Genomic DNA, 23,926 nt, shown 5'->3' on the forward strand with positions numbered 1-23,926 from the left:
TCGAGTCAGGGCATAGCGGTGTCCATTTCATTTGAGGCTGCAGTCTCGGGTCCCTCTCACATACCTAGAGCTGAGAGAGGCCTCCTCTTGAGGTGCTTGTGGTAAGGTGGTATTCCTCTGGAGTCGAAGCCAGGAACTAACCTCTAATCTCGAGTTGATTTTTGGTCCACGGAGCTCTTTCGTGTTGCTACAGTGACCTCAGGATCCCTCTAGCCATGAAACAGTGTTCTTGGGGTTTCTCTGGAGTGCCATCAAGGAAATCAAGGCTCTTTTCATGTGTGATGTGCAACACGGAATTGCTCTTCACGCAGTGCAGGGGAATCGGGCCTCATCTCGCGGCGTGGGGGAAGTCTCATGGTTTTTCTCGAGTTGCGGCGGGAACCTGGGGTATATTCTCGAGTTACGACGGGGATGGCCCTTCCACCCACGTCTTTGTTCAGCGACGTCAGGACTCCTGCCTAGTTGCGAGGGACAACTCGGGATTCTCCTCGAGGCTTGGCAGGGCAATTGGGACGCCTCTCCAGCTGACGCGGGAGACCAAGCGTCACTTTCCACGTGCCACAGGAATCCTGGGACGCCTATCAAGTTTAACGAGTCAGGCATCGTCTCCTTTGGAGGCACTGATCTCCGCGTACCTCTGGAGTTTTCAAAGGATGTGAGGCCTCCGGTCGCGATGAGGTGGAGAAATAGGTCTTTCTCTGTGGTCTCCACAGGGGATTCAGACAACCTTTCGTCGTGGGAGATGCAAGATGAGCCTGCATTCAAGTCACTACAGGGATATACGGCCTTATTTCGAGTCAGGGCATCGCGGTGGCCATTCCACTTGAGGCCGCAAACTCAGGGTCCCTCTCACATACCTAGAGCTGAGAGAAGCCTCCTCTTGAGGTGCTTGTGGTAAGGTGGTATTCCTCTGGAGTCAAAGCCAGGGACTAATCTCTCATTTCGAGTTGATTTTTGGGCCACGGAGCTCTTTCGTGTGGCTACAGTGACCTCAGGATCCCTCTAGCCTTGAAACAGTGTTCTTGGGGTTTCTCTGGAGTGCCATCAAGGAAATCAAGGCTTTTTTCATGTGTGATGTGCAACACGGAATTGCTCTGCACGCAGTGCAGGCGAATCGGGCTTCATCTCGCGGTGAGGGGGAAGTCTCATGGATTTCTCGAGTTGCGGCGGGAACCTGGGGTATATTCACGAGTTACGACGGGGATGGCCCTTCCACACACGTGTTTGTTCAGCGACGTCAGGACTCCTGCCTAGTTGCGAGGGACAACTCGGGATTCTCCTCGAGGCTTGGCAGGGCAATTGGGACGCCTCTCCAGCTGAGGCGGGAAACCAAGCGTCACTTTCCACGTGCCACAGGAATCCTGGGACGCCTATCAAGTTTAACGAGTCAGGCATCGTCTCCTTTGGAGGCACTGATCTCCGCGTACCTCTGGAGTTTTCAAAGGATGTGAGGCCTCCGGTCGCGATGAGGTGGGGAACTAGGTCTTTCTCTGTGGTCTCCACAGGGGATTCAGACATCCTTTCGTCTTGGGAGATGCAAGACGAGCCTGCATTCAAGTCACTGCAGGGATATCCGGCCTTATTTCGAGTCAGGGCATCGCGGTGTCCATTCCACTTGAGGCCGCAAACTCAGAGTCCCTCTCACATACCTAAAGCTGCGAGAAGCCTCCTCTTGAGGTGCTTGTGGTAAGGTGGTATTCCTCTGGAGTCGAAGCCAGGGACTAACCTATCATCTCGAGTTGATTTTTGGTCCACGGAGCTCTTTCGTGTGGCTAAAGTGACCTCAGGTTCCCTCTGGCCTTGAACCAGTGTTCTTGGGGTTTCTCTGGAGTGCCATCAAGGAAATCTAGGCTCCTTTCATGTATGATGTGCAACACGGAATTGCTCTGCACGCAGTGCAGGGGAATCGGGCCTCATCTCGCGGCGAGGGGGAAGTCTTATGGTTTTTCTCGAGTTGCGGCGGGAACCTGGGGTATATTCTCGACTTACGACGGGGATGGCCCTTCCACCCACGTGTTTGTTCAGCGACGTCAGGACTCCTGCCTAGTTGCGAGGGACAACTCGGGATTCTCCTCGAGGCTTGGCAGGGCAATTGGGACGCCTCTCCAGCTGAGGCGGGAGACCAAGGGTCCCTTTCCACGTGCCACAGGAATCCTGGGACTCCTATCAAGTTTCACGAGGAGTCAGGCATCGTCTCCTTTGGAGGCACTGATCTCCGCGTACCTCTGGAGTTTTCAAAGGATGTGAGGCCTCCGGTCGCGATGAGGTGGGGAACTAGGTCTTTCTCTGTGGTCTCCACAGGGGATTCAGACATCCTTTCGTCTTGGGAGATGCAAGACAAGCCTGCATTCAAGTCACTGCAGGGATATCCGGCCTTATTTCGAGTCAGGGCATCGCGGTGTCCATTCCACTTGAGGCTGCAAACTCAGCACATAGCTAGAGCTGAGAGAAGCCTCCTCTTGAGGTACTTGTGGTAAGGTGGTATTCCTCTGGATTCGAAGCCAGGGACTAACCTCTCATCTCGAGTTGATTGTTGGTCCACGGAGTTCTTTCGTGTTGCTACAGTGACCTGAGGATCCCGCTAGCCTTAAAACAGTGTTCTTGGGGTTTCTCTGGAGTTCCATCAAGGAAATCAAGGCTCCTTTCAGGTGTGATGTGCAACACGGAATTGCTCTGCAGGCAGTGCAGGGGAATCGGGCCTCATCTCGCGGCGAGGGGGAAGTCTCATGGTTTTTCTCGAGTTGCGGCGGGAACCTGGGGTATATTCTCGAGTTACCGCGGGGATGGCCCTTCCACACACGTGTTTGCTCAGCGACGGCAGGACTCCTGCCTAGTTGTGAGGGACAACTCGGGATTCTCCTCGAGGCTTGGCAGGGCAATTGGGACGCCTCTCCAGCTGAGGCGGGAGACCAAGTGTCCCTTTCCACGTGCCACAGGAATCCTGGGACTCCTATCAAGTTTCAAGAGGAGTCAGGCATCGTCTCCTTTGGAGGCACTGATCTCCGCATACCTCTGGAGTTTTCAAAGCATGTGAGGCCTCGGGTCGCGATGAGCTGGGGAACTAGGTCTTTCTCTGTGGTCTGCACAGGGGATTCAGACATCCTTTCGCCTTGGGAGATGCAAGACGAGCCTGCATTCAAGTCACTGCAGGGATATCCGGCCTTATTTCGAGTCAGGGCATCGCGGTGTCCATTCCACTTGAGGCCGCAAATTCAGGGTCCCTCTCACATACCTAGAGCTGAGAGAAGCCTCCTCTTGAGGTGCTTGTGGTAAGGTGGTATTCCTCTGGAGTCGAAGCCACGGACTAACCTCTCATCTCGAGTTGTTTCTTGGTCCACGGAGCACTTTCGTGTTGCTACAGTGACCTCAGGATTCCTCTAGCCTTGAAACAGTGTTCTTGGGGTTTCTCTGGAGTGCCATCAAGGAAATTAAGGCTCCTTTCATGTGTGATGTCCAACACGGAATTGCTCTGCACGCAGTGCAGGGGAATCGGGCCTCATCTCGCGGCGAAGGGGAAGTCTCATGGTTTTTCTCGAGTTGCGGCGGGAACGTGGGGTATATTCTCGAGTTACGACTGGGATGGCCCTTCCACACACGTGTTTCTTCAGCGACGTCAAGACTCCTGCCTAGTTGCGAGGGACAACTCGGGATTCTCCTCGAGGCTTGGCAGGGCAATTGGGACGCCTCTCCAGCTGAGGCGGGAGACCAAGTGTCCCTTTCCACGTGCCACAGGAATCCTGGGACTCCTATCATGTTTGACGAGGAGTCAGGCATCGTCTCCTTTGGAGGCACTGATCTCCGCGTACCTCTGGAGTTTTCAAAGGATGTGAGGCCTCCGGTCGCGATGAGGTGGGGAACTAGGTCTTTCTCTGTGGTCTCCACAGGGGATTCAGACATCCTTTCGTCTTGGGAGATGCAAGCCGAGCCTGCATTCAAGTCACTGCAGGGATATCCGGCCTTATTTCGAGTCAGGGCATCGCGGTGTCCATTCCACTTGAGGCCGCAAACTCAGGGTCCCTCTCACATACCTAGAGCTGAGAGAAGCCTCCTCTTGAGGTGCTTGTGGTAAGGTGGTATTCCTTTGGAGTCGAAGCCATGGACTAACTTCTCATCTCGAGTTGATTTTTGGTCCAGGGAGCTCTTTCGTGTTGCTACAGTGACCTATGTTTCCCTCTATCCTTGAAACAGTGTTCTTGGGGTTTCTCTGGAGTGCCATCAAGGAAATCAAGGCTCCTTTCATGTCTGATGTGCAACACGAAATTGCTCTGCACGCAGTGCAGGGGAATCGTGCCTCATCTCGGGGCGAGGGGGAAGTCTCATGGTTTTTCTCGAGTTGCGGCGGGAACCTGGGTTATATTCTCGAGTTACGACGGGGATGGCCCTTCCACCCACGTGTTTGTTCAGCGACGTCAGGACTCCTGCCTAGTTGCGAGGGACAACTCGGGATTCTCCTCGAGGCTTGGCAGGGCAATTGGGACGCCTCTCCAGCTGAGGCGGGAGACCAAGGGTCCCTTTCCACGTGCCACAGGAATCCTGGGACTCCTATCAAGTTTCACGAGGAGTCAGGCATCGTCTCCTTTGGAGGCACTGATCTCCGCGTACCTCTGAAGTTTTCAAAGGATGTGAGGCCTCCGGTCGCCATGAGGTGGGGAACTAGTTCTTTCTCTGTGGTCTCCACATGGGATTCAGACATCCTTTCATCTTGGGAGATGCAAGACGAGCCTGCATTCAAGTCACTGCAGGGATATCCGGCCTTATTTCGAGTCAGGGCATCGCGGTGTCCATTCCACTTGAGGCTGCAAAATCAGGGTCCCTCTCACATACCTAGAGCTGAGAGAAGCCTCCTCTTGAAGAGCTTGTGGTAAGGTGGTATTCCTCTGGAGTCGAAGCCAGGGACTCACCTCTCATCTCGAGTTGATTTTTGGTCCACGGAGCTCTTTCGTGTTGCTACAGTGACCTCAGGATCCCGCTAGCCATGAAACAGTGTTCTTGGGGTTTCTCTGGAGTGCCATCAAGGAAATCAAGGCTCTTTTCATGTGTGATGTGCAACACGGAATTGCTCTGCACGCAGTGCAGGGGAATCGGGCCTCATCTCGCGGCGTGGGGGAAGTCTCATGGTTTTTCTCGAGTTGCGGCGGGAACCTGGGGTATATTCTCGAGTTACGACGGGGATGGCCCTTCCACCCACGTCTTTGTTCAGCGACGTCAGGACTCCTGCCTAGTTGCGAGGGACAACTCGGGATTCTCCTCGAGGCTTGGCAGGGCAATTGGGACGCCTCTCCAGCTGACGCGGGAGACCAAGCGTCACTTTCCACGTGCCACAGGAATCCTGGGACTCCTATCAAGTTTAACGAGTCAGGCATCGTCTCCTTTGGAGGCACTGATCTCCGCGTACCTCTGGAGTTTTCAAAGGATGTGAGGCCTCCGGTCGCGATGAGGTGGGGAACTAGGTCTTTCTCTGTGTTCTCCACAGGGGATTCAGACATCCTTTCGTCTTGGGAGATGCAAGACGAGCCTGCATTCAAGTCACTGCAGGGATATCCGGCCTTATTTCGAGTCAGGGCATCGCGGTGTCCATTCCACTTGAGGCCGCAAACTCAGAGTCCCTCTCACATACCTAAAGCTGCGAGAAGCCTCCTCTTGAGGTGCTTGTGGTAAAGTGGTATTCCTCTGGAGTCGAAGCCAGGGACTAACATATCATCTCGAGTTGATTTTTGGTCCACGGAGCTCTTTCGTGTGGCTACAGTGACCTCAGGTTCCCTCTGGCCTTGAACCAGTGTTCTTGGGGTTTCTCTGGAGTGCCATCAAGGAAATCAAGGCTCCTTTCATGTATGATGTGCAACACGGAATTGCTCTGCACGCAGTGCAGGGGAATCGGGCCTCATCTCGCGGCGAGGGGGAAGTCTTATGGTTTTTCTCGAGTTGCGGCGGGAACCTGGGGTATATTCTCGAGTTACGACGGGGATGGCCCTTCCACCCACGTGTTTGTTCAGCGACGTCAGGACTCCTGCCTAGTTGCGAGGGACAACTCGGGATTCTCCTCGAGGCTTGGCAGGGCAATTGGGACACCTCTCCAGCTGAGGCGGGAGACCAAGGGTCCCTTTCCACGTGGCACAGGAATCCTGGGACTCCTATCAAATTTCACGAGGAGTCAGGCATCGTCTCCTTTGGAGGCACTGATCTCCGCGTACCTCTGGAGTTTTCAAAGGATGTGAGGCCTCCCGTCGCGATGAGTTGGGGAACTAGGTCTTTCTCTGTGGTCTCCACAGGGGATTCAGACATCCTTTCGTCTTGGGAGATGCAAGACGAGCCTGCATTCAAGTCACTGCAGGGATATCCGGCCTTATTTCGAGTCAGGGCATCGCGGTGTCCATTCCACTTGAGGCTGCAAACTCAGCACATAGCTAGAGCTGAGAGAAGCCTCCTCTTGAGGTGCTTGTGGTAAGGTGGTATTCCTCTGGATTCGAAGCCAGGGACTAACCTCTCATCTCGAGTTGATTGTTGGTCCACGGAGTTCTTTCGTGTTGCTACAGTGACCTGAGGATCCCGCTAGCCTTAAAACAGTGTTCTTGGGGTTTCTCTGGAGTGCCATCAAGGAAATCAAGGCTCCTTTCAGGTGTGATGTGCAACACGGAATTGCTCTGCATGCAGTGCAGGGGAATCGGGCCTCATCTCGCGGCGAGGGGGAAGTCTCATGGTTTTTCTCGAGTTGCGGCGGGAACCTGGGGTATATTCTCGAGTTACCGCGGGGATGGCCCTTCCATACACGTGTTTCTTCAGCGACGTCAAGACTCCTGCCTAGTTGCGAGGGACAACTCGGGATTCTCCTCGAGGCTTGGCAGGGCAATTGGGACGCCTCTCCAGCTGAGGCGGGAGACCAAGGGTCTCTTTCACGTGCCACAGGAATCCTGGGACTCCTATCATGTTTGACGAGGAGTCAGGCATCGTCTCCTTTGGAGGCACTGATCTCCGCGTACCTCTGGAGTTTTCAAAGGATGTGAGGCCTCCGGTCGCGATGAGGTGGGGAACTAGGTCTTTCTCTGTGGTCTCCAAAGGGGATTCAGACATCCTTTCGTCTTGGGAGATGCAAGATGAGCCTGCATTCAAGTCACTGCAGGGATATCCGGCCTTATTTCGAGTCAGGGCATCGCGGTGTCCATTCCACTTGAGGCCGCAAAATCAGGGTCCCTCTCACATACCTAGAGCTGAGAGAAGCCTCCTCTTGAAGAGCTTGTGGTAAGGTGGTATTCCTCTGGAGTCGAAGCCAGGGACTAACCTCTCATCTCGAGTTGATTTTTGGTCCACGGAGCTCTTTCGTGTTGCTACAGTGACCTCAGGTTCCCTCTGGCCTTGAACCAGTGTTCTTGGGGTTTCTCTGGAGTGCCATCAAGGAAATCAAGGCTCCTTTCATGTATGATGTGCAACACGGAATTGCTCTGCACGCAGTGCAGGGGAATCGGGACTCATCTCGCGGCGAGGGGGAAGTCTTATGGTTTTTCTCGAGTTGCGGCGGGAACCTGGGGTATATTCTCGAGTTACGACGGGGATGGCCCTTCCACCCACGTGTTTGTTCAGCGACGTCAGGACTCCTGCCTAGTTGCGAGGGACCACTCGGGATTCTCCTCGAGGCTTGGCAGGGCAATTGGGACGCCTCTCCAGCTGAGGCGGGAGACCAAGGGTCCCTTTCCACGTGGCACAGGAATCCTGGGACTCCTATCAAATTTCACGAGGAGTCAGGCTTCGTCTCCTTTGGAGGCACTGATCTCCGCGTACCTCTGGAGTTTTCAAAGGATGTGAGGCCTCCGGTCGCGATGAGGTGGGGAACTAGGTCTTTCTCTGTGGTCTCCACAGGGGATTCAGACATCCTTTCGTCTTGGGAGATGTAAGACGAGCCTGCATTCAAGTCACTGCAGGGATATCCGGCCTTATTTCGAGTCAGGGCATCGCGGTGTCCATTCCACTTGAGGCCGCAAACTCAGCACATAGCTAGAGCTGAGAGAAGCCTCCTCTTGAGGTACTTGTGGTAAGGTGGTATTCCTCTGGATTCGAAGCCAGGGACTAACCTCTCATCTCGAGTTGATTGTTGGTCCACGGAGTTCTTTCGTGTTGCTACAGTGACCTGAGGATCCCGCTAGCCTTAAAACAGTGTTCTTGGGGTTTCTCTGGAGTGCCATCAAGGAAATCAAGGCTCCTTTCAGGTGTGATGTGCAACACGGAATTGCTCTGCAGGCAGTGCAGGGGAATCGGGCCTCATCTCGCGGCGAGGGGGAAGTCTCATGGTTTTTCTCGAGTTGCGGCGGGAACCTGGGGTATATTCTCGAGTTACCGCGGGGATGGCCCTTCCACACACGTGTTTGCTCAGGGACGGCAGGACTCCTGCCTAGTTGTGAGGGACAACTCGGGATTCTCCTCGAGGCTTGGCAGGGCAATTGGGACGCCTCTCCAGCTGAGGCGGGAGACCAAGTGTCCCTTTCCACGTGCCACAGGAATCCTGGGACTCCTATCAAGTTTCAAGAGGAGTCAGGCATCGTCTCCTTTGGAGGCACTGATCTCCGCGTACCTCTGGAGTTTTCAAAGGATGTGAGGCCTCCGGTCGCGATGAGGTGGGGAACTAGGTCTTTCTCTGTGGTCTCCACAGGGGATTCAGACATCCTTTCGCCTTGGGAGATGCAAGACGAGCCTGCATTCAAGTCACTGCAGGGATATCCGGCCTTATTTCGAGTCAGGGCATCGCGGTGTCCATTCCACTTGAGGCCGCAAACTCAGGGTCCCTCTCACATACCTAGAGCTGAGAGAAGCCTCCTCTTGAGGTGCTTGTGGTAAGGTGGTATTCCTCTGGAGTCGAAGCCACGGACTAACCTCTCATCTCGAGTTGTTTCTTGGTCCACGGAGCTCTTTCGTGTTGCTACAGTGACCTCAGGATCCCTCTAGCCTTGAAACAGTGTTCTTGGGGTTTCTCTGGAGTGCCATCAAGGAAATTAAGGCTCCTTTCATGTGTGATGTGCAACACGGAATTGCTCTGCATGCAGTGCAGGGGAATCGGGCCTCATCTCGGGGCGAGGGGGAAGTCTCATGGTTTTTCTCGAGTTGCGGCGGGAACCTGGGATATATTCTCGAGTTACGACGGGGATGGCCCTTCCACCCACGTGTTTGTTCAGCGACGTCAGGACTCCTGCCTAGTTGTGAGGGACAACTCGGAATTCTCCTCGAGGCTTGGCAGGGCCATTGGGATGCCCCTCCAGCTGAGGCGGGAGACCAAGAGTCCCTTTCCACGTGCCACAGGAATCCTGGGACTCCTATCAAGTTTCACGAGGAGTCAGGCATCGTCTCCTTTGGAGGCACTGATCTCCGTGTTCCTCTGGAGTTGTCAAAGGACATGAGGCCTCCGGTCGCGATGAGGTGGGAAACTAGGTCTTTCTCTGTGGTTTCCACATGGGATTCAGACATCCTTTCATCTTGGGAGATGCAAGACGAGCCTGCATTCAAGTCACTGCAGGGATATCTGGCCTTATTTCGAGTCAGGGCATCGCGGTGTCCATTCCACTTGAGGCCGCAAAATCAGGGTCCCTCTCACATACCTAGAGCTGAGAGAAGCCTCCTCTTGAGGTGCTTGTGGTAAGGTGGTATTCCTCTGGAGTCGAAGCCAGGGACTAACCTCTCATCTCGAGTTGATTTTTGGTCCACGGAGCTCTTTTGTGTTGCTACAGTGACCTCAGGATCCCTCTAGCCTTGATACAGGGTTCTTGGGGTTTCTCTGAAGTGCCATCAAGGAAATCGAGGCTCCTTTCATGTGTGATGTGCAACACGGAGTTGCTCTGCACGCAGTGCAGGGGAATCGGGCCTCATCTCACGGCGAGGGGGAAGTTTCATGGTTTTCCTCGAGTTGCGGCGGGAACCTGGGGTATATTCTCGAGTTACAACGGGGATGGCCCTTCCACCCATGTGTTTGTTCAGCGACGTCAGGACTCCAGCCTAGTTGCGAGGGACAACTCGGGATTCTCCTCGAGGCTTGGCAGGGCAATTGCGACGCCTCTCCAGCTGAGGCGGGAGACCAAGGGTCCCTTTCCACGTGCCACAGGAATCCTGGGACTCCTATCAAGTTTCACGAGGAGTCAGGCATCGTCTCCTTTGGAGGCACTCATCTCCGCGTACCTCTGGAGTTTTCAAAGGATGTGAGGCCTCCGGTCGCGATGAGGTGGGGAACTAGGTCTTTCTCTGTGGTCTCCACAGGGGATTCAGACATGCTTTCATCTTGGGAGATGCAAGACTAGCCTGCATTCTAGTCACTGCAGGGATATCCGGCCTTATTTCGAGTCAGGGCATAGCGGTGTCCATTCCACTTGAGGCTGCAATCTCAGGGTCCCTCTCACATACCTAGAGCTGAGAGAAGCCTCCTCTTGAGGTGCTTGTGGTAAGGTGGTATTCCTCTGGATTCGAAGCCAGGGACTAACCCCTCATCTCGAGTTGATTTTTGGTCCACAGAGCTCTTTCCTCTTGCTACAGAGACCTCAGGATCCCTCAAACCTTGAAACAGAGTTCTTGGGGTTTTTCTGGAGTTCCATCAAGGAAATCAAGGCTCCTTTCATGTGTGATGTGCAACACGGAATTGCTCTGCACGCAGTGTAGGGGAATCGGGCCTCATCTCGCGGCGAGGGGGAAGTCTCATGGTTTTTCTCAATTTGCGGCGGGAACCTGGGGTATATTCTCGAGTTACGACGGGGATGGCCCTTCCACCCACGTGTTTGTTCAGCGACGTCAGGACTCCTGCCTAGTTGGGAGGGACAACTCGGGATTCTCCTCGAGGCTTGGCAGGGCAATTGGGACGCCTCTCCAGCTGAGGTGTGAGTCCAAGGGTCCCTTTCCATGTGCCACAGGAATCCTGGGACTCCTATCAAGTTCCACGAGGAGTCAGGCATCGTCTCCTTTGGAGGCACTGATCTCCGTGTACCTCTGGAGTTTTCAAAGGATGTGAGGCCTCCGGTCGCCATGAGGTGGGGAACTAGGTCTTTCTCTGTGGTCTCCACAGGGGATTCAGACATCCTTTCATGTTGGGAGATGCAAGACGAGCCTGCATTCAAGTCACAGCAGGGATATCCGGCCTTATTTCGAGTCAGGGCATCCCGGTGTCCATTCCACTTGAGCCCGCAAACTCAGGGTCCCTCTCACATACCTAGAGCTGAGAGAAGCCTCCTCTTGAGGTGCTTGTGGTAAGGTGGTATTCCTCTGGAGTCGAAGCCAGGAACTAACCTCTCATCTCGAGTTGATTTTTGGTCCACGGAGCTCTTTCGTGTTGCTACAGTGACCTCAGGATCCCTCTAGCCATGAAACAGTGTTCTTGGGGTTTCTCTGGAGTGCCATCAAGGAAATCAAGGCTCTTTTCATGTGTGATGTGGAACACGGAATTGCTCTGCACGCAGTGCAGGGGAATCGGGCCTCATCTCGCGGTGAGGGGGAAGTCTCATGGTTTCTCTCGAGTTGTGGTGGGAAACTGGGGTATATTTTCGAGTTACGACGGGGATGGCCCTTCCACCCACGTCTTTGTTCAGCGACGTCAGGACTCCTGCCTAGTTGCGAGGGACAACTCGGGATTCTCCTCGAAGCTTGGCAGGGCAATTGGGACGCCTCTCCAGCTGACGCGGGAGACCAAGCGTCACTTTCCACGTGCCACAGGAATCCTGGGACGCCTATCAAGTTTAACGAGTTAGGCATCGTCTCCTTTGGAGGCACTGATCTCCGCGTACCTCTGGAGTTTTCAAAGGATGTGAGGCCTCCGGTCGCGATGAGGTGGGGAACTAGGTCTTTCTCTGTGGTCTCCACAGGGGATTCAGACATCCTTTCGTCTTGGGAGATGCAAGACGAGCCTGCATTCAAGTCACTGCAGGGATATCCGGCCTTATTTCGAGTCAGGGCATCGCGGTGTCCATTCCACTTGAGGCCGCAAACTCAGAGTCCCTCTCACATACCTAAAGCTGAGAGAAGCCTCCTCTTGAGGTGCTTGTGGTAAGGTGGTATTCCTCTGGAGTCGAAGCCAGGGACTAACCTCTCATCTCGAGTTGATTGTTGGTCCACGGAGTTCTTTCGTGTTGCTACAGTGACCTGAGGATCCCGCTAGACTTACAACAGTGTTCTTGGGGTTTCTCTGGAGTGCCATCATGAAATCAAGGCTCCTTTCAGGTGTGATGTGCAACACGGAATTGCTCTGCAGGCAGTGCAGGGGAATCGGGCCTCATCTCGCGGCGAGGGGGAAGTCTCATGGTTTTTCTCGAGTTGCGGCGGGAACCTGGGGTATATTCTCGAGTTACCGCGGGGATGGCCCTTCCACACACGTGTTTGCTCAGCGACGGCAGGACTCCTGCCTAGTTGTGAGGGACAACTCGGGATTCTCCTCGAGGCTTGGCAGGGCAATTGGGACGCCTCTCCAGCTGAGGCGGGAGACCAAGTGTCCCTTTCCACGTGCCACAGGAATCCTGGGACTCCTATCAAGTTTCAAGAGGAGTCAGGCATCGTCTCCTTTGGAGGCACTGATCTCTGCATACCTCTGGAGTTTTCAAAAGATGTGAGGCCTCCGGTCGCGATGAGGTGGGGAACTAGGTCTTTCTCTGTGGTCTCCACAGGGGATTCAGACATCCTTTCGCCTTGGGAGATGCAAGACGAGCCTGCATTCAAGTCACTGCAGGGATATCCGGCCTTATTTCGAGTCAGGGCATCGCGGTGTCCATTCCACTTGAGGCCGCAAACTCAGGGTCCCTCTCACATACCTAGAGCTGAGAGAAGCCTCCTCTTGAGGTGCTTGTGGTAAGGTGGTATTCCTCTGGAGTCGAAGCCACGGACTAACCTCTCATCTCGAGTTGTTTCTTGGTCCACGGAGCTCTTTCGTGTTGCTACAGTGACCTCAGGATCCCTCTAGCCTTGAAACAGTGTTCTTGGGGTTTCTCTGGATTGCCATCAAGGAAATTAAGGCTCCTTTCATGTGTGATGTGAAACACGGAATTGCTCTGCACGCAGTGCAGGGGAATCGGGCCTCATCTCGGGGCGAGGGGGAAGTCTCATGGTTTTTCTCGAGTTGCGGCGGGAACCTGGGATATATTCTCGAGTTACGACGGGGATGGCCCTTCCACCCACGTGTTTGTTCAGCGACGTCAGGACTCCTGCCTAGTTGTGAGGGACAACTCGGAATTCTCCTCGAGGCTTGGCAGGGCCATTGGGATGCCCCTCCAGGTGAGGCGGGAGACCAAGAGTCCCTTTCCACGTGCCACAGGAATCCTGGGACTCCTATCAAGTTTCACGAGGAGTCAGGCATCGTCTCCTTTGGAGGCACTGATCTCCGCGTACCTCTGGAGTTGTCAAAGGATATGAGGCCTCCGGTCGCGATGAGGTGGGAAACTAGGTCTTTCTCTGTGGTCTCCACAGGGGATTCAGACATTCTTTCGTCTTGGGAGATGCAAGACGAGCCTGCATTCAAGTCACTGCAGGGATATCCAGCCTTATTTCGCGTCAGAGCATCACAGTGTCCATTCCACTTGAGGCCGCAAAATCACGGTCCCTCTCACATACATAGAGCTGAGAGAAGCCTCCTCTTGAGGTGCTTGTGGTAAGGTGGTATTCCTCTGGAGTCGAAGCCAGGGACTAACCTCTCATCTCGAGTTGATTCTTGGTCCAAGGGGCTCTTTCGGGTTGCTACAGTGAACTCACGATCGCTCTAGCCTTGAAACAGAATTCTTGGGGATTCTCTGGAGTGCCATCAAGGAAATCGAGGCTCCTTTCATGTGTGATGTGCAACACGGAGTTGCTCTGCATGCAGTGCAGGGGAATCGGGCCTCATCTCACGGCGAGGGGGAAGTCTCATGGTTTTTCTCGAGTTGCGGCGGGAACCTGGGGTATATTCTCGAGTTACGACGGGGATGGCCCTTCCACCCACGTGTTTGTTCAGCGACGTCAGGACTCCTGCCTAGTTGCGAGGGACAACTCGGGATTCTCCTCGAGGCTTGGCAGGGCAATTGGGACGCCTCTCCAGCTGAGGCGTGAGTCCAAGGGTCCCTTTCCATGTGCCACAGGAATCCTGGGACTCCTATCAAGTTTCACGAGGAGTCAGGCATCGTCTCCTTTGGAGGCACTGATCTCCGCGTACCTCTGGAGTTTTCAAAGGATGTGAGGCCTCCGGTCGCCATGAGGTGGGGAACTAGGTCTTTCTCTGTGGTCTCCACAGGGGATTCAGACATCCTTTCATCTTGGGAGATGCAAGACGAGCCTGCATTCAAGTCACTGCAGGGATATCCAGCCTTATTTCACGTCAGGGCATCGTGGTGTCCATTCCACTTGAGGCCGCAAACTCAGGGTCCCTCTCACATACCTAGAGCTGAGAGAAGCCTCCTCTTGAGGTGCTTGTGGTAAGGTGGTATTCCTCTGGAGTCGAAGCCAGGGACTAACTTCTCATTTCGAGTTGATTTTTGGTCCACGGAGCTCTTTCGTGTTGCTACAGTGACCTAAGTTTCCCTCTAGCCTTGAAACAGTGTTCTTGGGGTTTCTCTGGAGTGCCATCAAGGAAATCAAGGCTCCTTTCATGTCTGATGTGCAACACGAAATTGCTCTGCACGCAGTGCAGGGGAATCGGGCCTCATCTCGCGGCGAGGGGGAAGTCTCATGGTTTTTCTCGAGTTGCGGCGGGAACCTGGGGTATATTCTCGAGTTACGACGGGGATGGCCCTTCCACCCACGTGTTTGTTCAGCGACGTCAGGACTCCTGCCTAGTTGCGAGGGACAACTCGGGATTCTCCTCGAGGCTTGGCAGGGCAATTGGGACGCCTCTCCAGCTGAGGCGGGAGACCAAGGGTCCCTTTCCACGTGCCACAGGAATCCTGGGACTCCTATCAAGTTTCACGAGGAGTCAGGCATCGTCTCCTTTGGAGGCACTGATCTCTGCGTACCTCTGGAGTTTTCAAAGGATGTGAGGCCTCCGGTCGCAATGAGGTGGGGAACTAGGTCTTTCTCTGTGGTCTCCACAGGGGATTCAGACATGCTTTCGTCTTGGGAGATGCAAGACTAGCCTGCATTCTAGTCACTGCAGGGATATTCGGCCTTATTTCGAGTCAGGGCATAGCGGTGTCCATTCCACTTGAGGCTGCAATCTCAGGGTCCCTCTCACATACCTAGAGCTGAGAGAAGCCTCCTCTTGAGGTGCTTGTGGTAAGGTGGTATTCCTCTGGAGTCGAAGCCAGGGACTAACCCCTCATCTCGAGTTGATTTTTGGTCCACAGAGCTCTTTCCTGTTGCTACAGTGACCTCAGGATCCCTCAAACCTTGAAACAGAGTTCTTGGGGTTTTTCTGGAGTTCCATCAAGGAAATCAAGGCTCCTTTCATGTGTGATGTGCAACACGGAATTGCTCTGCACGCAGTGCAGGGGAATCGGGCCTCATCTCGCGGCGAGGGGGAAGTCTCATGGTTTTTCTCGAGTTGCGGCGGGAACCTGGGGTATATTCTCGAGTTACGACGGGGATGGCCCTTCCACCCACGTGTTTGTTCAGCGACGTCAGGACTCCTGCCTAGTTGCGAGGGACAACTCGGGATTCTCCTCGAGGCTTGGCAGGGCAATTGGGACGCCTCTCCAGCTGAGGCGTGAGTCCAAGGGTCCCTTTCCATGTGCCACAGGAATCCTGGGACTCCTATCAAGTTCCACGAGGAGTCAGGCATCGTCTCCTTTGGAGGCACTGATCTCCGCGTACCTCTGGAGTTTTCAAAGGATGTGAGGCCTCTGGTCGCCATGAGGTGGGGAACTAGGTCTTTCTCTGTGGTCTCCACAGGGGATTCAGACATCCTTTCATCTTGGGAGATGCAAGACGAGCCTGCATTCAAGTCACTGCAGGGATATCCAGCCTTATTTCACGTCAGGGCATCGTGGTGTCCATTCCACTTGAGGCCGCAAACTCAGGGTCCCTCTCACATACCTAGAGCTGAGAGAAGCCTCCTCTTGAGGTGCTTGTGGTAAGGTGGTATTCCTCTGGAGTCGAAGCCAGGGACTAACTTCTCATCTCGAGTTGATTTTTGGTCCACGGAGCTCTTTCGTGTTGCTACAGTGACCTAAGTTTCCCTCTAGCCTTGAAACAGTGTTCTTGGGGTTTCTCTGGAGTGCCATCAAGGAAATCAAGGCTCCTTTCATGTCTGATGTGCAACACGAAATTGCTCTGCACGCAGTGCAGGGGAATCGGGCCTCATCTCGCGGCGAGCGGGAAGTCTCATGGTTTTTCTCGAGTTGCGGCGGGAACCTGGGGTATATTCTCGAGTTACGACGGGGATGGCCCTTCCACCCACGTGTTTGTTCAGCGACGTCAGGACTCCTGCCTAGTTGCGAGGGACAACTCGGGATTCTCCTCGAGGCTTGGCAGGGCAATTGGGACGCCTCTCCCGCTGAGGCGGGAGACCAAGGGTCCCTTTCCACGTGCCACAGGAATCCTGGGACTCCTATCAAGTTTCACGAGGAGTCAGGCATCGTCTCCTTTGGAGGCACTCATCTCCGCGTACCTCTGGACTTTTCAAAGGATGTGAGGCCTCTGGTCGCGATGAGGTGGGGAACTAGGTCTTTCTCTGTGGTCTCCACAGGGGATTCAGACATGCTTTCGTCTTGGGAGATGCAAGACTAGCCTGCTATCTAGTCACTGCAGGGATATCCGGCCTTATTTCGAGTCAGGGCATCGCGGTGTCCATTCCACTTGAGGCCGCAAACTCAGCACATAGCTAGAGCTGAGAGAAGCCTCCTCTTGAGGTGCTTGTGGTAAGGTGGTATTCCTCTGGAGTCGAAGCCACGGACTAACCTCTCATCTCGAGTTGTTTCTTGGTCCACGGAGCTCTTTCGTGTTGCTACAGTGACCTCAGGATCCCTCTAGCCTTGAAACAGTGTTCTTGGGGTTTCTCTGGAGTGCCATCAAGGAAATTAAGGCTCCTTTCATGTGTGATGTGCAACACGGAATTGCTCTGCACGCAGTGCAGGGGAATCGGGCCTCATCTCGGGGCGAGGGGGAAGTCTCATGGTTTTTCTCGAGTTGCGGCGGGAACCTGGGATATATTCTCGAGTTACGACGGGGATGGCCCTTCCACCCACGTGTTTGTTCAGCGACGTCAGGACTCCTGCCTAGTTGTGAGGGACAACTCGGAATTCTCCTCGAGGCTTGGCAGGGCCATTGGGATGCCCCTCCAGCTGAGGCGGGAGACCAAGAGTCCCTTTCCACGTGCCACAGGAATCCTGGGACTCCTATCAAGTTTCACGAGGAGTCAGGCATCGTCTCCTTTGGAGGCACTGATCTCCGCGTACCTCTGGAGTTGTCAAAGGATATGAGGCCTCCGGTCGCGATGAGGTGGGAAACTAGGTCTTTCTCTGTGGTCTCCACAGGGGATTCAGACATTCTTTCGTCTTGGGAGATGCAAGACGAGCCTGCATTCAAGTCACTGCAGGGATATCCAGCCTTATTTCGCGTCAGAGCATCACAGTGTCCATTCCACTTGAGGCCGCAAAATCAGGGTCCCTCTCACATACCTAGAGTTGAGAGAAGCCTCCTTTTGAGGTGCTTGTGGTAAGGTGGTATTCCTCTGGAGTCGAAGCCAGGGACTAACCTCTCATCTCGAGTTGATTCTTGGTCCAAGGAGCTCTTTCGGGTTGCTACAGTGAACTCAGGATCGCTCTAGCCTTGAAACAGTATTCTTGGGGTTTCTCTGGAGTGCCACCAAGGAAATCAAGGCTCGTTTCATGTGTGATTTGCAACACGGAATTGCTCTGCACGCAGTGCAGGGGAATCGGGCCTCATCTCGCGGCGAAGGGGAAGTCTCATGGTTTTTCTCGAGTTGCGGCGGGAACCTGGGGTATATTCTCGAGTTACGACTGGGATGGCCCTTCCACACACGTGTTTCTTCAGCGACGTCAGGACTCCTGCCTAGTTGCGAGGGACAACTCGGGATTCTCCTCGAGGCTTGGCAGGGCAATTGGGACGCCTCTCCAGCTGAGGCGGGAGACCAAGGGTCCCTTTCCACGTGCCACAGGAATCCTGGGACTCCTATCAAGTTTCACGAGGAGTCAGGCATCGTCTCCTTTGGAGGCACTGATCTCCGCGTACCTCTGGAGTTTTCAAAGGATGTGAGGCCTCCGGTCGCGATGAGGTGGGGAACTAGGTCTTTCTCTGTGGTCTCCACAGGGGATTCAGACATCCTTTCGTCTTGGGAGATGCAAGACGAGCCTGCATTCAAGTCACTGCAGGGATAACCGGCCTTATTTCGAGTCAGGGCATCGCGGTGTCCATTCCACTTGAGTCCGCAAACTCAGGGTCCCTCTCACATACCTAGAGCTGAGAGAAGCCTCCTCTTGAGGTGCTTGTGGTAAGGTGGTATTCGTCTGGAGTCGAAGCCATGGACTAACTTCTCATCTCGAGTTGATTTTTGGTCCACGGAGCTCTTTCGTGTTGCTACAGTGACCTACGTTTCCCTCTATCCTTGAACCAGTGTTCTTGGGGTTTCTCTGGAGTGCCATCAAGGAAATCAAGGCTCCTTTCATGTATGATGTGCAACACGGAATTGCTCTGCACGCAGTGCAGGGGAATCGGGCCTCATCTCGCGGCGAAGGGGAAGTCTCATGGTTTTTCTCGAGTTGCGGCGGGAACCTGGGGTATATTCTCGAGTTACGACGGGGATGGCCCTTCCACACACGTGTGTGTTTAGCGACGTCAGGACTCCTGCCTAGTTGCGAGGGACCACTCGGGATTCTCCTCGAGGCTTGGCAGGGCAATTGGGACGCCTCTCCTGCTGAGGCGGGAGACCAAGGGTCCCTTTCTACGTGGCACAGGAATCCTGGGACTCCTATCAAATTTCACGAGGAGTCAGGCATCGTCTCCTTTGGAGGCACTGATCTCCGCGTACCTCTGGAGTTTTCAAAGGATGTGAGGCCTCCGGTCGCGATGAGGTGGGGAACTAGGTCTTTCTCTGTGGTCTCCACAGGGGATTCAGACATCCTTTCGTCTTGGGAGATGCAAGACGAGCCTGCATTCAAGTCACTGCAGGGATATCCGGCCTTATTTCGAGTCAGGGCATCGCGGTGTCCATTCCACTTGAGTCCGCAAACTCAGGGTCCCTCTCACATACCTAGAGCTGAGAGAAGCCTCCTCTTGAGGTGCTTGTGGTAAGGTGGTATTCCTCTGGAGTCGAAGCCATGGACTAACTTCTCATCTCGAGTTGATTTTTGGTCCACGGAGCTCTTTCGTGTTGCTACAGTGACCTACGTTTCCCTCTATCCTTGAAACAGTGTTCTTGGGGTTTCTCTGGAGTGCCATCAAGGAAATCAAGGCTCCTTTCATGTCTGATGTGCAACACGAAATTGCTCTGCACGCAGTGCAGGGGAATCGGGCCTCATCTCGCGGCGAGGGGGAAGTCTCATGGTTTTTCTCGAGTTGCGGCGGGAACCTGGGGTATATTCTCGAGTTACGACGGGGATGGCCCTTCCAGCCACGTGTTTGTTCAGCGACGTCAGGACTCCTGCCTAGTGCGAGGGGAAACTCAGGATTCTCCTCGAGGCTTGGCAGGCCAATTGGGACGCCTCTCCAGCTGAGGCGGGAGACCAAGTGTCCCTTTCCACGTGCCACAGGAATCCTGGGACTCCTATCATGTTTCACAAGGAGTCAGGCATCGTCTCCTTTGGAGGCACTGATCTCCGCGTACCTCTGAAGTTTTCAAAGGATGTGAGGCCTCCGGTCGCCATGAGGTGGGGAATTAGTTCTTTCTCTGGTTTCCACATGGGATTCAGACAACCTTTCGTCGTGGGAGATGCAAGATGAGCCTGCATTCAAGTCACTACAGGGATATACGGCCTTATTTCGAGTCAGGGCATCGCGGTGTCCATTCCACTTGAGGCCGCAAACTCAGGGTCCCTCTCACATACCTAGAGCTGAGAGAAGCCTCCTCTTGAGGTGCTTGTGGTAAGGTGGTATTCCTCTGGAGTCAAAGCCAGGGACTAATCTCTCATCTCGAGTTGATTTTTGGGCCACGGAGCTCTTTCGTGTGGCTACAGTGACCTCAGGATACCTCTAGCCTTGAAACAGTGTTCTTGGGGTTTCTCTGGAGTGCCATCAAGGAAATCAAGGCTCTTTTCATGTGTGATGTGGAACACGGAATTGCTCTGCACGCAGTGCAGGGGAATCGGGCCTCATCTCGCGGCGAGGAGGAAGTCTTATGGTTTTTCTCGAGTTGCGGCGGGAACCTGGGGTATATTCTCGAGTTACGACGGGGACGGCCCTTCCACCCACGTGTTTGTTCAGCGACGTCAGGACTCCTGCCTAGTTGCGAGGGACAACTCGGGATTCTCCTCGAGGCTTGGCAGGGCAATTGGGACGCCTCTCCAGCTGACGCGGGAGACCAAGCGTCACTTTCCACGTGCCACAGGAATCCTGGGACGCCTATCAAGTTTCACGAGGAGTCAGGCATCGTCTCCTTTGGAGGCACTGATCTCCGCGTACCTCTGGAGTTTTCAAAGATGTGAGGCCTCCGGTCGCGATGAGGTGGGGAACTAGGTCTTTCTCTGTGGTCTCCACAAGGGATTCAGACATCCTTTCGTCTTGGGAGATGCAAGACGAGCCTGCATTCAAGTCACTGCAGGGATATCCGGCCTTATTTCGAGTCAGGGCATCGCGGTGTCCATTCCACTTGAGGCCGCAAACTCAGAGTCCCTCTCACATACCTAAAGCTGCGAGAAGGCTCCTCTTGAGGTGCTTGTGGTAAGGTGGTATTCCTCTGGAGTCGAAGCCAGGGACTAACCAATCATCTCGAGTTGATTTTTGGTCCACGGAGCTCTTTCGTGTGGCTACAGTGACCTCAGGTTCCCTCTGGCCTTGAACCAGTGTTCTTGGGGTTTCTCTGGAGTGCCATCAAGGAAATCAAGGCTCCTTTCATGTATGATGTGCAACACGGAATTGCTCTGCACGCAGTGCAGGGGAATCGGGCCTCATCTCGCGGCGAGGGGGAGGTCTTATGGTTTTTCTCGAGTTGCGGCGGGAACCTGGGTTATATTCTCGAGTTACGACGGGGATGGCCCTTCCACCCACGTGTTTGTTCAGCGACGTCAGGACTCCTGCCTAGTTGCGAGGGACCACTCGGGATTCTCCTCGAGGCTTGGCAGGGGAATTGGGACGCCTCGCCAGCTGAGGCGGGAGACCAAGGGTCCCTTTCCACGTGGCACAGGAATCCTGGGACTCCTATCAAATTTCACGAGGAGTCAGGCTTCGTCTCCTTTGGAGGCACTGATCTCCGCGTACCTCTGGAGTTTTCAAAGGATGTGAGGCCTCCGGTCGCGATGAGGTGGGGAACTAGGTCTTTCTCTGTGGTCTCCACAGGGTATTCAGACATCCTTTCGTCTTGGGAGATGCAAGACGAGCCTGCATTCAAGTCACTGCAGGGATATCCGGCCTTATTTCGAGTCAGGGCATCGCGGTGTCCATTCCACTTGAGGCCGCAAACTCAGCACATAGCTAGAGCTGAGAGAAGCCTCCTCTTGAGGTACTTGTGGTAAGGTGGTATTCCTCTGGATTCGAAGCCAGGGACTAACCTCTCATCTCGAGTTGATTGTTGGTCCACGAAGTTCTTTCGTGTTGCTACAGTGACCTGAGGATCCCGCTAGCCTTAAAACAGTGTTCTTGGGGTTTCTCTGGAGTGCCATCAAGGAAATCAAGGCTCCTTTCAGGTGTGATGTGCAACACGGAATTGCTCTGCAGGCAGTGCAGGCGAATAGGGCCTCATCTCGCGGCGAGGGGGAAGTCTCATGGTTTTTCTCGAGTTGCGGCGGGAACCTGGGGTATATTCTCGAGTTACCGCGGGGATGGCCCTTCCACACACGTGTTTGCTCAGGGACGGCAGGACTCCTGCCTAGTTGTGAGGGACAACTCGGGATTCTCCTCGAGGCTTGGCAGGGCAATTGGGACGGCTCTCCAGCTGAGGCGGGAGACCAAGTGTCCCTTTCCACGTGCCACAGGAATCCTGGGACTCCTATCAAGTTTCAAGAGGAGTCAGGCATCGTCTCCTTTGGAGGCACTGATCTCCGCGTACCTCTGGAGTTTTCAAAGGATGTGAGGCCTCCGGTCGCGATGAGGTGGGGAACTAGGTCTTTCTCTGTGGTCTCCACAGGGGATTCAGACATCCTTTCGCCTTGGGAGATGCAAGACGAGCCTGCATTCAAGTCACTGCAGGGATATCCGGCCTTATTTCGAGTCAGGGCATCGCGGTGTCCATTCCACTTGAGGCCGCAAACTCAGGGTCCCTCTCACATACCTAGAGCTGAGAGAAGCCTCCTCTTGAGGTGCTTGTGGTAAGGTGGTATTCCTCTGGAGTCGAAGCCACGGACTAACCTCTCATCTCGAGTTGTTTCTTGGTCCACGGAGCTCTTTCGTGTTGCTACAGTGACCTCAGGTCCCTCTAGCCTTGAAACAGTGTTCTTGGGGTTTCTCTGGAGTGCCATCAAGGAAATTAAGGCTCCTTTCATGTGTGATGTGCAACACGGAATTGCTCTGCACGCAGTGCAGGGGAATCGGGCCTCATCTCGGGGCGAGGGGGAAGTCTCATGGTTTTTCTCGAGTTGCGGCGGGAACCTGGGATATATTCTCGAGTTACGACGGGGATGGCCCTTCCACCCACGTGTTTGTTCAGCGACGTCAGGACTCCTGCCTAGTTGTGAGGGACAACTCGGAATTCTCCTCGAGGCTTGGCAGGGCCATTGGGATGCCCCTCCAGCTGAGGCGGGAGACCAAGAGTCCCTTTCCACGTGCCACAGGAATCCTGGGACTCCTATCAAGTTTCACGAGGAGTCAGGCATCGTCTCCTTTGGAGGCACTGATCTCCGTGTTCCTCTGGAGTTGTCAAAGGACATGAGGCCTCCGGTCGCGATGAGGTGGGAAACTAGGTCTATCTCTGTGGTTTCCACATGGGATTCAGACATCCTTTCATCTTGAGAGATGCAAGACGAGCCTGCATTCAAGTCACTGCAGGGATATCCGGCCTTATTTCGAGTCAGGGCATCGCGGTGTCCATTCCACTTGAGGCCGCAAAATCAGGGTCCCTCTCACATACCTAGAGCTGAGAGAAGCCTCCTCTTGAGGTGCTTGTGGTAAGGTGGTATTCCTCTGGAGTCGAAGGCAGGGACTAACCTCTCATCTCGAGTTGATTTGTGGTCCAAGGAGCTCTTTCGTGTTGCTACAGTCACCTCAGGATCCCTCTAGCCTTGATACAGGGTTCTTGGGGTTTCTCTGGAGTGCCATCAAGGAAATCGAGGCTCCTTTCATGTGTGATGTGCAACACGGAGTTGCTCTGCATGCAGTGCAGGGGAATCGGGCCTCATCTCACGGCGAGGGGGAAGTTTCATGGTTTTCCTCGAGTTGCGGCGGGAACCTGGGGTATATTCTCGAGTTACAACGGGGATGGCCCTTCCACCCATGTGTTTGTTCAGCGACGTCAGGACTCCTGCCTAGTTGCGAGGGACAACTCGGGATTCTCCTCGAGGCTTGGCAGGGCAATTGCGACGCCTCTCCAGCTGAGGCGGGAGACCAAGTGTCCCTTTCCACGTGCCACAGGAATCCTGGGACTCCTATCAAGTTTCACGAGGAGTCAGGCATCGTCTCCTTTGGAGGCTCTCATCTCCGCGTACCTCTGGAGTTTTCAAAGGATGTGAGGCCTCCGGTCGCGATGAGGTGGGGAACTAGGTCTTTCTCTGTGGTCTCCACAGGGGATTCAGACATGCTTTCATCTTGGGAGATGCAAGACTAGCCTGCATTCTAGTCACTGCAGGGATATCCGGCCTTATTTCGAGTCAGGGCATCGCGGTGTCCATTCCACTTGAGGCTGCAATCTCAGGGTCCCTCTCACATACCTAGAGCTGAGAGAAGCCTCCTCTTGAGGTGCTTGTGGTAAGGTGGT

This window comes from Cervus elaphus, chromosome X (genome assembly GCF_910594005.1).
Source record: "Cervus elaphus chromosome X, mCerEla1.1, whole genome shotgun sequence".
NCBI lineage: Eukaryota > Metazoa > Chordata > Mammalia > Artiodactyla > Cervidae > Cervus > Cervus elaphus.